Raw genomic sequence first — 10,287 nt, 5'->3', positions numbered from 1 at the left:
CAGATGACAGACACAATGCTATCTGGTCTTCTCTTTCTTACGTACGGATATCCTAGTCTTTTTACCACTTCCCCCTAAACAACACACATGTGGTCTCGTGTTGTGTATTCTGATCTGAAAAGCATTTCTTCCATTTCTTTCTCACACTCTGTCACATTTTATCTCTTCTGACTGCAACCAGACAACAGAAGTGAAGGTTGCAGGAAAGAAAAAAGCCAGATAAAAAACTGTTTATTTACTGACAGCAATTCCACATTTTGTGTTTTTTTGCCCTTTTCACCAAATTGTTGACCAGACTCTAATGGCAGTCTAGCACAGTTTTGTGATCACATAAACAATCATTTTTAAAACCTTTGTCAACAATAGTTTTTAAATTTTGTCATTAATAATGGAAGGTGGGCAAAAACTTCTCCATGTAGACAAAAAAAAACGGATTAAACCAAACTGGGCCTTAGTTGGATCAAGGAAACTCTCTGCCAGACTAGCTGTCAAGTGCCTAAAAACTCTTTAAAACCAAATCTGACTAGCCTGTTAGTTTTTGTTGTGGGGTTATTTTTTGAGATTCATTAGAAAATACTATAAAATTTAAACAGAAAGTAATTAAATATTCTTTAAAATCTCCTAAACTGTTAGTCCAATACTGCATCACTTCAAAAAATTCACATCTTGTCTTGTTACGGATCACAATCTCAGAGTGAAACTTAATAAGTAGATCAAATCTGTAATTTCTGTACAAATACTGTAGCGGGTTTACTTATGTCACATCATAAACATCTGAGAGATGGACACTTACCACTAGTCTTACTTTAGAAGACATTATTCAGAGCAGTTAATGGTAGTAAAATCTGATGGAGGTTTTCCAGATTGCTTGTATTGTACAGGACTTATTTAGAACTTTGTTCATTTGATGGTGTCATTATGACGGTCCACCAGTCGGTCTGCTGAGGAATTCTTGAATCTCTCTGTTCAGCTGCTCATTGCGCACGAGTGCTTCATCCCTTGGTGCGCTCTGCATTGCGTAGTAAGATCTCTAACGCGCTTTGCAGCGTCGCTCTGCCTCAAGTGCTGCCTGCAACTCTGTCTCACTGTAGCGCTCAGCTCTTTGTTCTTCTGCTGGAGAATGACGGTACAAACACATTACAGGAATTTATATACAGCCTATACATATGAGGTCAGTAAGACAGATCAAAAGTTAAAACCATTTATGATGTTACACAAGATTTGCATTTCAAATAAATACTGTTATTTTCAACTTTCTATTCATGAAAGAATCCTGAAAAAAAAAAAAAATAATTATCACTGTTTCCACAAACATATTAAGCAGCACAACTGTTTTCAATATTGATAATAATAAAGAAGTGTCACTTGGCCCACATCAGCCAATTAGAATGATTTCTGAAGGATTCATGTGCACACTAAAGACTGGAGCAATGGCTGCTTAAATATCTGCTTTGCCATCATAGGAAATAATTACATCTTAAAATCTATTAAACTAAAATAATATTTACTGTATTTTTTTATTTTTTTTTGTATTCATATAAATGCAGCCCTGGTGAGCATAAGTGACTTTTAAATTTTAATCAGTTTGTTTTATTTTATTGGAGAAACGTCAAACCAAATTAACTAGATCCCTGAACAATAAGAGTGTTCTGAGTTGTTTGCAAGAGAGTGCTTCTATGGGGTTGCTAACTGTTGATTACTTTAATGGGCCACATTATAAATGCTCACCCCCAAGACTCTTTGACATTCTGGTCCCTAGATTATGGCCCAAGATTCATCCTTCAATTGTAAGTATAAGTCCATTTTATTGTCTAGCATGCAAATATGGTCTGAAGGATGTTTGTTAAATCACTGACCCATAGCAAACTCTGCTAATTACTGCATTTGACAAATAATGAAAACACAGATACACTTGTATTTGGGGCCATACCTGTTGATGATGACGCTGAGTCTGTGTTTTCTGGTTGAGCTGCCATTGCTTTTCTGTAGAGCTGGTGATGAAGGTGTGGGCGCTGGCTTCTCCCTGCTCACAGGTGCAGCACTCCACTGGTTGCTCAGTCGAGGTTTGGGCAAGGGCGTTGTGCTCTGTGCCTGTGTTTTTAGAGCATCTATTGTTTGTCAACAATATCGCTAGCTGTCATTATGGCAAGCCTGTGTCCTCTGTGTCCTTTTGTCCTTCAACTTTTTCCTTTTCACTTTTCTGCCCTCCAGAAAACAGTGTCATTTTCTGCAGGTCACAGTACACTTAAAGATATCCTCTGAGAATGTTTTCCTTCTCTCGTCTTCTCGTTAAAGCTCTCATCCTGGAACCTGCTCCAGGGTTCCAAGAAGGCTCGCGGACTGTTTTTACCACTGACGGACAGCCCAAGCTAGGTAGAGTTTGAGTCCTTTTTCTGGGGCTGGTGGGCAACATGTCGTTGTAGATGAAAATGGAGAAAGAGGTAGGAGAAAGAGGGTGCCTTCTGACCCTGTCTCAGATGACCACAGGTCCTTCTTCTCTTTCATCAGGTGTGTCCATTTCCTCTTCCCAGGAGATTCAGACAGGGAGGACACCTCACACTTTTAGAGAAGAGTGATATGATCAGTTAACACAGTGACCGTGACAAATAGTAGGTGTGTTCATCAAATATGAATGTATTCTCATTTTGAAGCCTACAAACAAAAACCTTTCCAGCTATTTTGATTGCTCTTTTTTTTTAAATAAATTACATTATAAATAATATGCCTTCTAAATTCTTAAATTCTCTAAAGAAAATGTACAAATTTTCTAGCTGAATAATTCCACAACTGATAAAATATTTCAGAATTTTGAAATGTCTGATATTGCCAAAAATAAGGCCAAATTGGTAATTTTTAAACACTACCATTCAAAAACTTCTAAGTCGAAAGAACATTTTAAAAAGACATCAATACTTTATTCAGTAAAGACACATTAAATGGTAAAACATGACATTAAAGGCCATTTAAAAAAAATTATATTTCAAAATAAATTCCTTGATTATCACAGTTACTCAAAAATAAAATGTATGACGTGATTTATAAAGGATCCATTGATGACTGACGGAGACTCGGAGCCAGTAATGGCAGCTATTGCAGGAAATAAATTACATTTAAAATATATCAAAATAGAAATATATTAAATACTATTTCACAATATTACAGATTACTGTATTTTTGAACAAATAAGTGAGTCTTGGTGAAAGGACCTTCTTTCAAAAACATTTTAAAAAACTCTTACCGACACCCATATTTTTTGAAACAGGATATTGTAAATGTTCCATGATGTTTGTTATTAAATGCATTTGTTTTAAAATGGGTCTGATATTTGCAAGTTTTGCCATGGTTATTTTACAGGACGGATCAGTACTCTCTGCACGAACTCCCAGCCCCACAAAAATGCGAGGGTTACTGTTTTCTTGCCTTTTGTTTGAGTTGCTCGGAAGAGGAGATGGCAGCATGTCTTTAGAGGGTGGGACAAAGCAGCTCATGGTGTTTTCTGATCATCACCGTCGATAAATCCATCTAGTCTCATGGGAGTTTCCTTGTGTGTGTATAGGTGAGAAACAAGGATCATCGCTACTAATGTGTTAACCATAGACACCATATACTTAAAAATCTCACTCTGACTCATACAGTTTCAGGTTAAATACCCCAATAAACAACAAAGAACTTTTTCTGTTTGATGTGTTAAAAACGGAAGTTATGTGATATGTCAAAGCAGTTTCTTTTTAAATATAGCCAATAGCCTTTAGTTTTAAACATATTACCCAACTGTTGAACTACTGAATATATAGCATGAAAAGTTTACTGCAGAAAAAGTAGTATGCTAGTATGCCATGACATGCTTCTTGATTTTGCAAGGGATATTCTCCTTCTAGAGAGCTTTTAGTTGGACAAAAATACTAAAAAAAGTTTTATGCAGAAAAAGTAGTTTGTTGGTATGAAATACTTAATTTTTTTTAAAGAGATGATGTATTTTGTATTTTTTGTTATTTTTTTTTTAATAATGTATATGATATTTTGTTTTGATATTGTCTGCTTAATATGTATATGTATATTTTTAGTTGGAAAGACGATAATATTTTTGAAGTTATGAGTATCTTTTTAAAACAATATAAAATGACATAGAACATGTGAAGGTTATTGGGTTTAGGATGATAAATGACCTTTCTCATACTGATGGATCGTACTCCACTTGCGGTTTGAAACAGCAGGTTCAATCCGCATCACCGTGGCCAGATTCTCAACACGTCCTCTTATTCACCTTTGAGATTCTGTTGGACCTCAACACGGAAACGGAATCGGCCGTAAGAAATCTGGATATACCAGTGTCAGCCTTCCACAGCTGTTTTTGCTCCTATCAGTACTTGTTGATAATTGTTTAAGCCACTTCAAGTATAGGGACTTGTACCTGCAGCATTTATAAATCAGGAGGTGTGTAGTTCACTTTTGGCAGAAGGGCTGATTGTTTCTCCAGCTTTTCTTTGCCTGGGATTGATCAGATTGCAGTTAGTCAAAGAATCATTACTCTTCTGATATACTGTCTTTGTGAATGGGGTTCGTCACAGCTGCAGTGGCGGCATCCAGGCATCAGAGTGCTGTCAAGGAAGTCCTGCTATGAGTCCCTGGCACAACAGGTTCAGGAAGCCTCTCTGGGGTCAACTTAAGTTAAGGACCGCCCACCGCTGTTCTGCCTGGGACCTCAGTGTCATGCAGGCAGAAGGACATGAACAAATAATTATCAGACACACTGTGACATTGCGTCTTTGACAGTCTATTACTTCCTTCCCTCTTGCAATCAGGAAAGGATGAAGATGAATGCAACAAACAGTTGCTTGTCAAACAGCATAGTGGCGTGTGGTTGAATGGCAAGATCTCGGTGTAGTCAGGGACAGGAGCTGGGTGCCTAAGCCGCAGATAAACAGTGTGTGCAGGTTTGTCCCTCTGAAATAATGTGGCTTTTGTATTTTCTCGTTCTCTATCCTCTTTGTGCTTTTGCACGTCTCTCTCTCTCTCTCTCTCTCCTCTCCTTTTTCTGTCTCTCTCTCCTCTCCTCTCACACTCCGCTCACCTCTCTCTCCCACACACACACCTAGTTCAAACATTTCTGGGGTCAAACTCTTTACCTATTCTACCCTTTCCTCAAAAATAGCAATGAACGACTTCCAGTGTCACCATAAATGGTCATGCAAGAGTGTGTTTATCCACTTAAAAGCCCCATTCGCATGCAAACTTTCAAGAAATATTGCATGGTCACATCAAAATCGCGATACAAAAATCATATTAAATAGATAATGTTTCGTGATTATGGATAAGTTTTTGCCAAACCAAAATTAAATGCCTAAAAAATAAAATAAGCCAATGTCTTCCCCCTCCCCCCCCCTCCTTACCTTGTTTTGTATTGTTTTATTCCAAAAGTCTGGCGTTTTTTTACAATCATTTTATTTTAAATACATTTTAATACAAATGTGAAGGTAAGATATTTGTACAATCATTCATTATTTCTAATAAATGCTACTCTTTTGAACTTTTAATTCATCAAAGAATCCCCTCTTTCCCCACAAAATAATATTTAAGCAGTCCCAACTGTTTTCAAACATTAATAATAATAGGGAATGTTTCTGTAGCAGCAAATCAGCATATTAAAATGATTTCTGAAGTAATATGTGACAACTAAAGACTTGAGTAATAATGCTGAAAATTCAGCTTTGCCATCATAGGAATAAATTATTATTTTGACAAGATATTAAACAGCAAAAACAGTTATTTAAATTGTAATAATATTTCACCATATTTCTGTTTTGCTGTATTTTGTACCATACTATACTTTATTTGATCAAATAAATGCAGTCTTGGTGAGCATAACGTGACTTTTTTTATCACTAAAAAACCTAAAAAATCTTACACCCACTCAAAGTCTTGAATGGTAGGTGTGCCATGATTAATATCATGGTAGTATTCTTTGAAGTATTAAATGCCATAGCACATGAAGTATTCAATAGAATGGTACATATCAATATTACCAATTGCAGGCATGCCATTACTGGACTATGGTACCCATCAAATACTGTCGTAACCAATATGCTTTATTCAGACCCAGTTTCTCTACACCCATCCTTGTGCTGTTTCCCACAGATTTTACACATGTGAAGCTTTACCTGGGGAATGAGGGTCTCTCTCCGGCATCAAAGGCCTCTCTGAACTGTTGACCTGGGTTGTCCTGTCCCCTGGCAGGCGAAAGATGCCCTCCTCAATCAGACCGTGCTCTCTGATGAATTCCGCACACTTCTCCACCAGGATGGCACCAGACGTGACCCAAATTTCTTCTCATATCCCCTGAATGTCTGAAAGGCTCTTTTCCAAATCCTTTGACGACAGCAACATAATTTAATTGAATTGCAGTGGCATTTTATGAATAGACACCCTTTTGACCTTGATACCTTATAGTGTGTTACAAACCCCGCAAAGTTATCGTAAACAATAAACACTTCTAACAGTATGAGAGCGAATAGATTCATTCGTGACCAACCTCTCACTCTGTTAACAAACACCCTTTATATTGTTTTATTTGTATCTACCTTGCCATGAGATACCCTTTCCAATGGCAACGTGGATCCGAGGTGCTTTGCGCTAATAGAGCGCACCCCACTCTTCCCATCTCGCTTTGACCTTCGGTCGCCCTCTGAGAACATAGGCATCCCCGCTCCCCCGATCTGTACTGCATACCTGCAGGCATCAGGGACACCACAGCTGGCCTGATGCTTTACCCTCCAACATATACAGTAGTACCCATGATTATGTTTACATACTACACTTAAACCACCTTGCATAGATGACGGCCTGTTGATACACGTAATAATGAAACGTACACAACGCTTACGGGTACTTTTACTAAATACAAATGACCCCCACTGGGATAATCTCAAACCGGCCTTTTGATCATCTCTTGCATTTGATGGCATCGCTCATTAACTTCGGCATGAGAACAAACGGTCATAGTTCCCTGAGATCAACAATCAGAGACAGTGGACGAGTGGATCGTTACTGCGTGGAAAATAACTTATTAATAGATATAATAAATAACAGGTAAATGAGAAAGGTACCCTCAAGTAAGATACAATGATGAGTCATACACTAATATAATAATAAATATCAGCAAAAAAATAAGTATATGATATATAAATCAACGCAAATTTCAACTTTTGTAGCAAAGAACACGTTACGTTATTGGGTTTGAATGTCACTAACATGTTTGGTGAAATATTTAGATGCGATTCCGATGGTCAGATTCAGGACAGAGAAAAGTCCTGAGACCACCACTGAAAATCTAGACTTCAAGATTTACATTAAACCTGGAAATAAACAAAAGAAAATGATTTAAAAAAAAAAGAAGAACAAAATATCATGATTAAAAATAAGGAGGAAATATTTACAATTCTGGATAACATGAGTAGCACATTGAACAAATACTGTGAAACCAAATACACCACTAATTAAATATAATAAATAAAATAAATAAAGTTCAACTTTTCATGACAGGACTGGCACTTGAACAAAAGTGTAAAAAATACTAATAACACAAAACAGGAAAGAACAAAGAAGACCGATGTATACAGAAAAAAAAAATGCTGGCATGAAACATAATAACAAAAAAATGTTTAAATTAAAAATGTATTGTTTCTACCTTGCTCATCATGCTTGCTTTGTCCTACCCTGGACGCCACTCTCTTTGTCATCTTTATGGTACGGTAAGACGTTTCCTTCTCAGCCCAAAGAGCGCCAGCTTGGGCCGGGTCTTCTTGTACGATGGATCGCGGTCGTCTCTTCAGCCACACCCGGCTCTTCAAGGTTCTTCTCCATGAAAATCTCTCTTAAAACCAGTGTTGCTCTAGTTTGGAATCGAGGGCACTACCTTCCCTGGCCTTACACATCTCTAGCGCGAGCAGAGATCTGAAGTGTGGAAACCACTAAAAATCAGTGCATCCGACACCAAACACGTGCAGATGAGCCTGATCTGATTAGCCTGAAAATCAAATCACCTGCTCACTGCACTAATTCTAGTTGTATATCGATGAGACCACTCATGCATATATTGTCGTATGACACGTGGGTAACTGTCTGAACCTAGCAGCTGTCCTGCAATGCAAATATTTGCACCTACTGGACTGTGTGATTAATCCTAATGCCTCCTGCAGTGACCTTTAGGGTCCTGAAAAGAACAGATCTGACAGAACCACAATACCAGCCACTTAAGCAGAAACGACTTTCCCGATGATTACTGTGCAATGGATTGCTTTGATATCCTTTCAAAGGTAGGTATATTGGATTTTGACTGCTTTCCACAAATTTGAGTTTGTTAGACCACTGAAACAGCAAAGAGAAACATTTTATTGTTCAGTAGATTGCCCTTTACTATACCTTTGAGTGATCTCAATGCCGAAGTTCTCAAGTTATGTTTTCATTTCAAGAATCAACTTGTGTCTTTAGATGTCTTATGCATAGAAATAGAAATACGAAAAACAAATAAAATGAACAAACAAAATACAAATAAAAACAAAAAAACACAAGGTTAAACATACCAATAGGTGCACACAGCTTTAAGATTTATGTAGGATATAGCTTGCCCGACCCTTTCAAGATCTAATTTAAAACCTGGAAATTAAAAACCCCTCAAAAAGAAAAAAAATTAGATTCTGGATCACATGATCATTAGGTTTTTATACAACGTATAAGTTCATGAAGCTCAAGTTCCATGCTGTCAAGTATAAAAGGAACACAACACATAATACGTGTAAAAATTATGATTTTTCATTAATTTTGCGCATTCAGGTGGTATATCGTCGACTAATACTAGTTTTAGTTTCAGTCATTTAACTGACAGAATACTGGATAATATAAAATAAAAACTTCAGGAAAGTACAAATAAAAGAGATGTAAGAGAAAATAACGCATAATGCATTAAATAATAATACATAATAATATCTTGTTAATCATCTTTCATTACTTTGAAGAGGCTTAATGAAGTTTGTTTGTCAAACTGTACAGTGTACAGATCATTAATATTTATGTGGACATTGGTTTTGGACAAAAAAACTTAAACCGAACCCTAAAGCGGTGGTTCTGCTTGTTTAAGGCAGGTCTTATGGCCTGGTCATATTGGTTTGTTAGTTGGGTTTTAGAGTGGTTTTGGGACACTTTTCCACTGGTCAGGCTCAGAGACCAAATTGCTGCCAAGGTAAACCAGTTAAAAACCATCTTTACACCACTAAGACCAGCAAACATGACTAGGTCAGTAGGAGATTATAATATAATATTGATTATATTGTATGTATGTTTGTAAATTCAAGAACAGCATTATAACCAAAAAATGTTTCTCCACTTTCTCTCTCAAAAAGTCTCCATTTGTGCTCCATTTGAGCTCATTGGGAGTCTGGGAAAGAGAACTAAGATACTAAAGAGATCCCATTTGTGATTTTTGCTTTCTGGGTGGGGAAAGTCATAGCAAAGGGAAGGGTGGGAGTGCGAGACCCCTCTGACTGAGAGATGAAGAAAAACTGAGAAGTTCAGAGAGGCAGAAAATAAGAAAATGATATAAGCATCCCAATCAGCTGCTTAGTGAAGCAACAAAACACTTGACTTCATGTCGTCTCTTTGAGAAGAAAGCATCTGCAACAAATACATCTCTAGAAAGCAACCAATCAGCCATAATCTAATTGATAAGAAACGGTGTCACAGTGATTTAAGCAGCTTAGAGTTTTTTTTTGTAGTCAAATTTGCTATAACCCATTAAGATCAGAGGAAAGGGCTAGAGAGAGAACTAAGATAAACAGGAAGTTACAAGCTCATCAGCCACAGGAGGTAGCATTTTTTGAAAGATCCCCACCTAACGCCCAGCCTCTTTTGGTCTGTTTTGAAAAGATCGTTCCTGATGGAGAGCACGCGCCACTGTTCTCTCTCCTGGACCCACAGGCCCACACACACTGCCCGGCTTCAGACCCTCACCCATTTCAATGATACACGCTGGGATCAGGGGAAGGGAAGAGAGAGTAGGTTCAAACTCCCCATTGAATTACCAAGGAGATCATTGCAGAGACGCAAGAAGCTGTTTGCGTCCAGGCTTTAGTTTTGTGACATTAGTAAAGGGACTGTTGATCATTTACATTCAGCAACAAAACGGGCTCTGCATAAAAATGTCTTAGCAATCTTTCATTAAAATTATTTAATCTATTTTTTCTTTTCATCATTACTATCTTCCTTTTTTTTCCAATTCTACCACAATTCCTTAAA

General features: G+C 37.3%; 1 pseudogene; it reads right to left on the bottom strand.

The window, feature by feature from the left end:
• Positions 1-860: 860 nt before the first annotated feature.
• On the bottom strand, positions 861-6,997 carry LOC122145165 (annotated as a pseudogene).
• Positions 6,998-10,287: the final 3,290 nt, after the last annotated feature.

The sequence above is a fragment of the Cyprinus carpio genome, chromosome A5, assembly GCF_018340385.1.
Source record: "Cyprinus carpio isolate SPL01 chromosome A5, ASM1834038v1, whole genome shotgun sequence".
NCBI lineage: Eukaryota > Metazoa > Chordata > Actinopteri > Cypriniformes > Cyprinidae > Cyprinus > Cyprinus carpio.
Note: the sequence above shows the minus strand (reverse complement) of the source record. Positions and strands in the feature narration are given on the sequence as shown.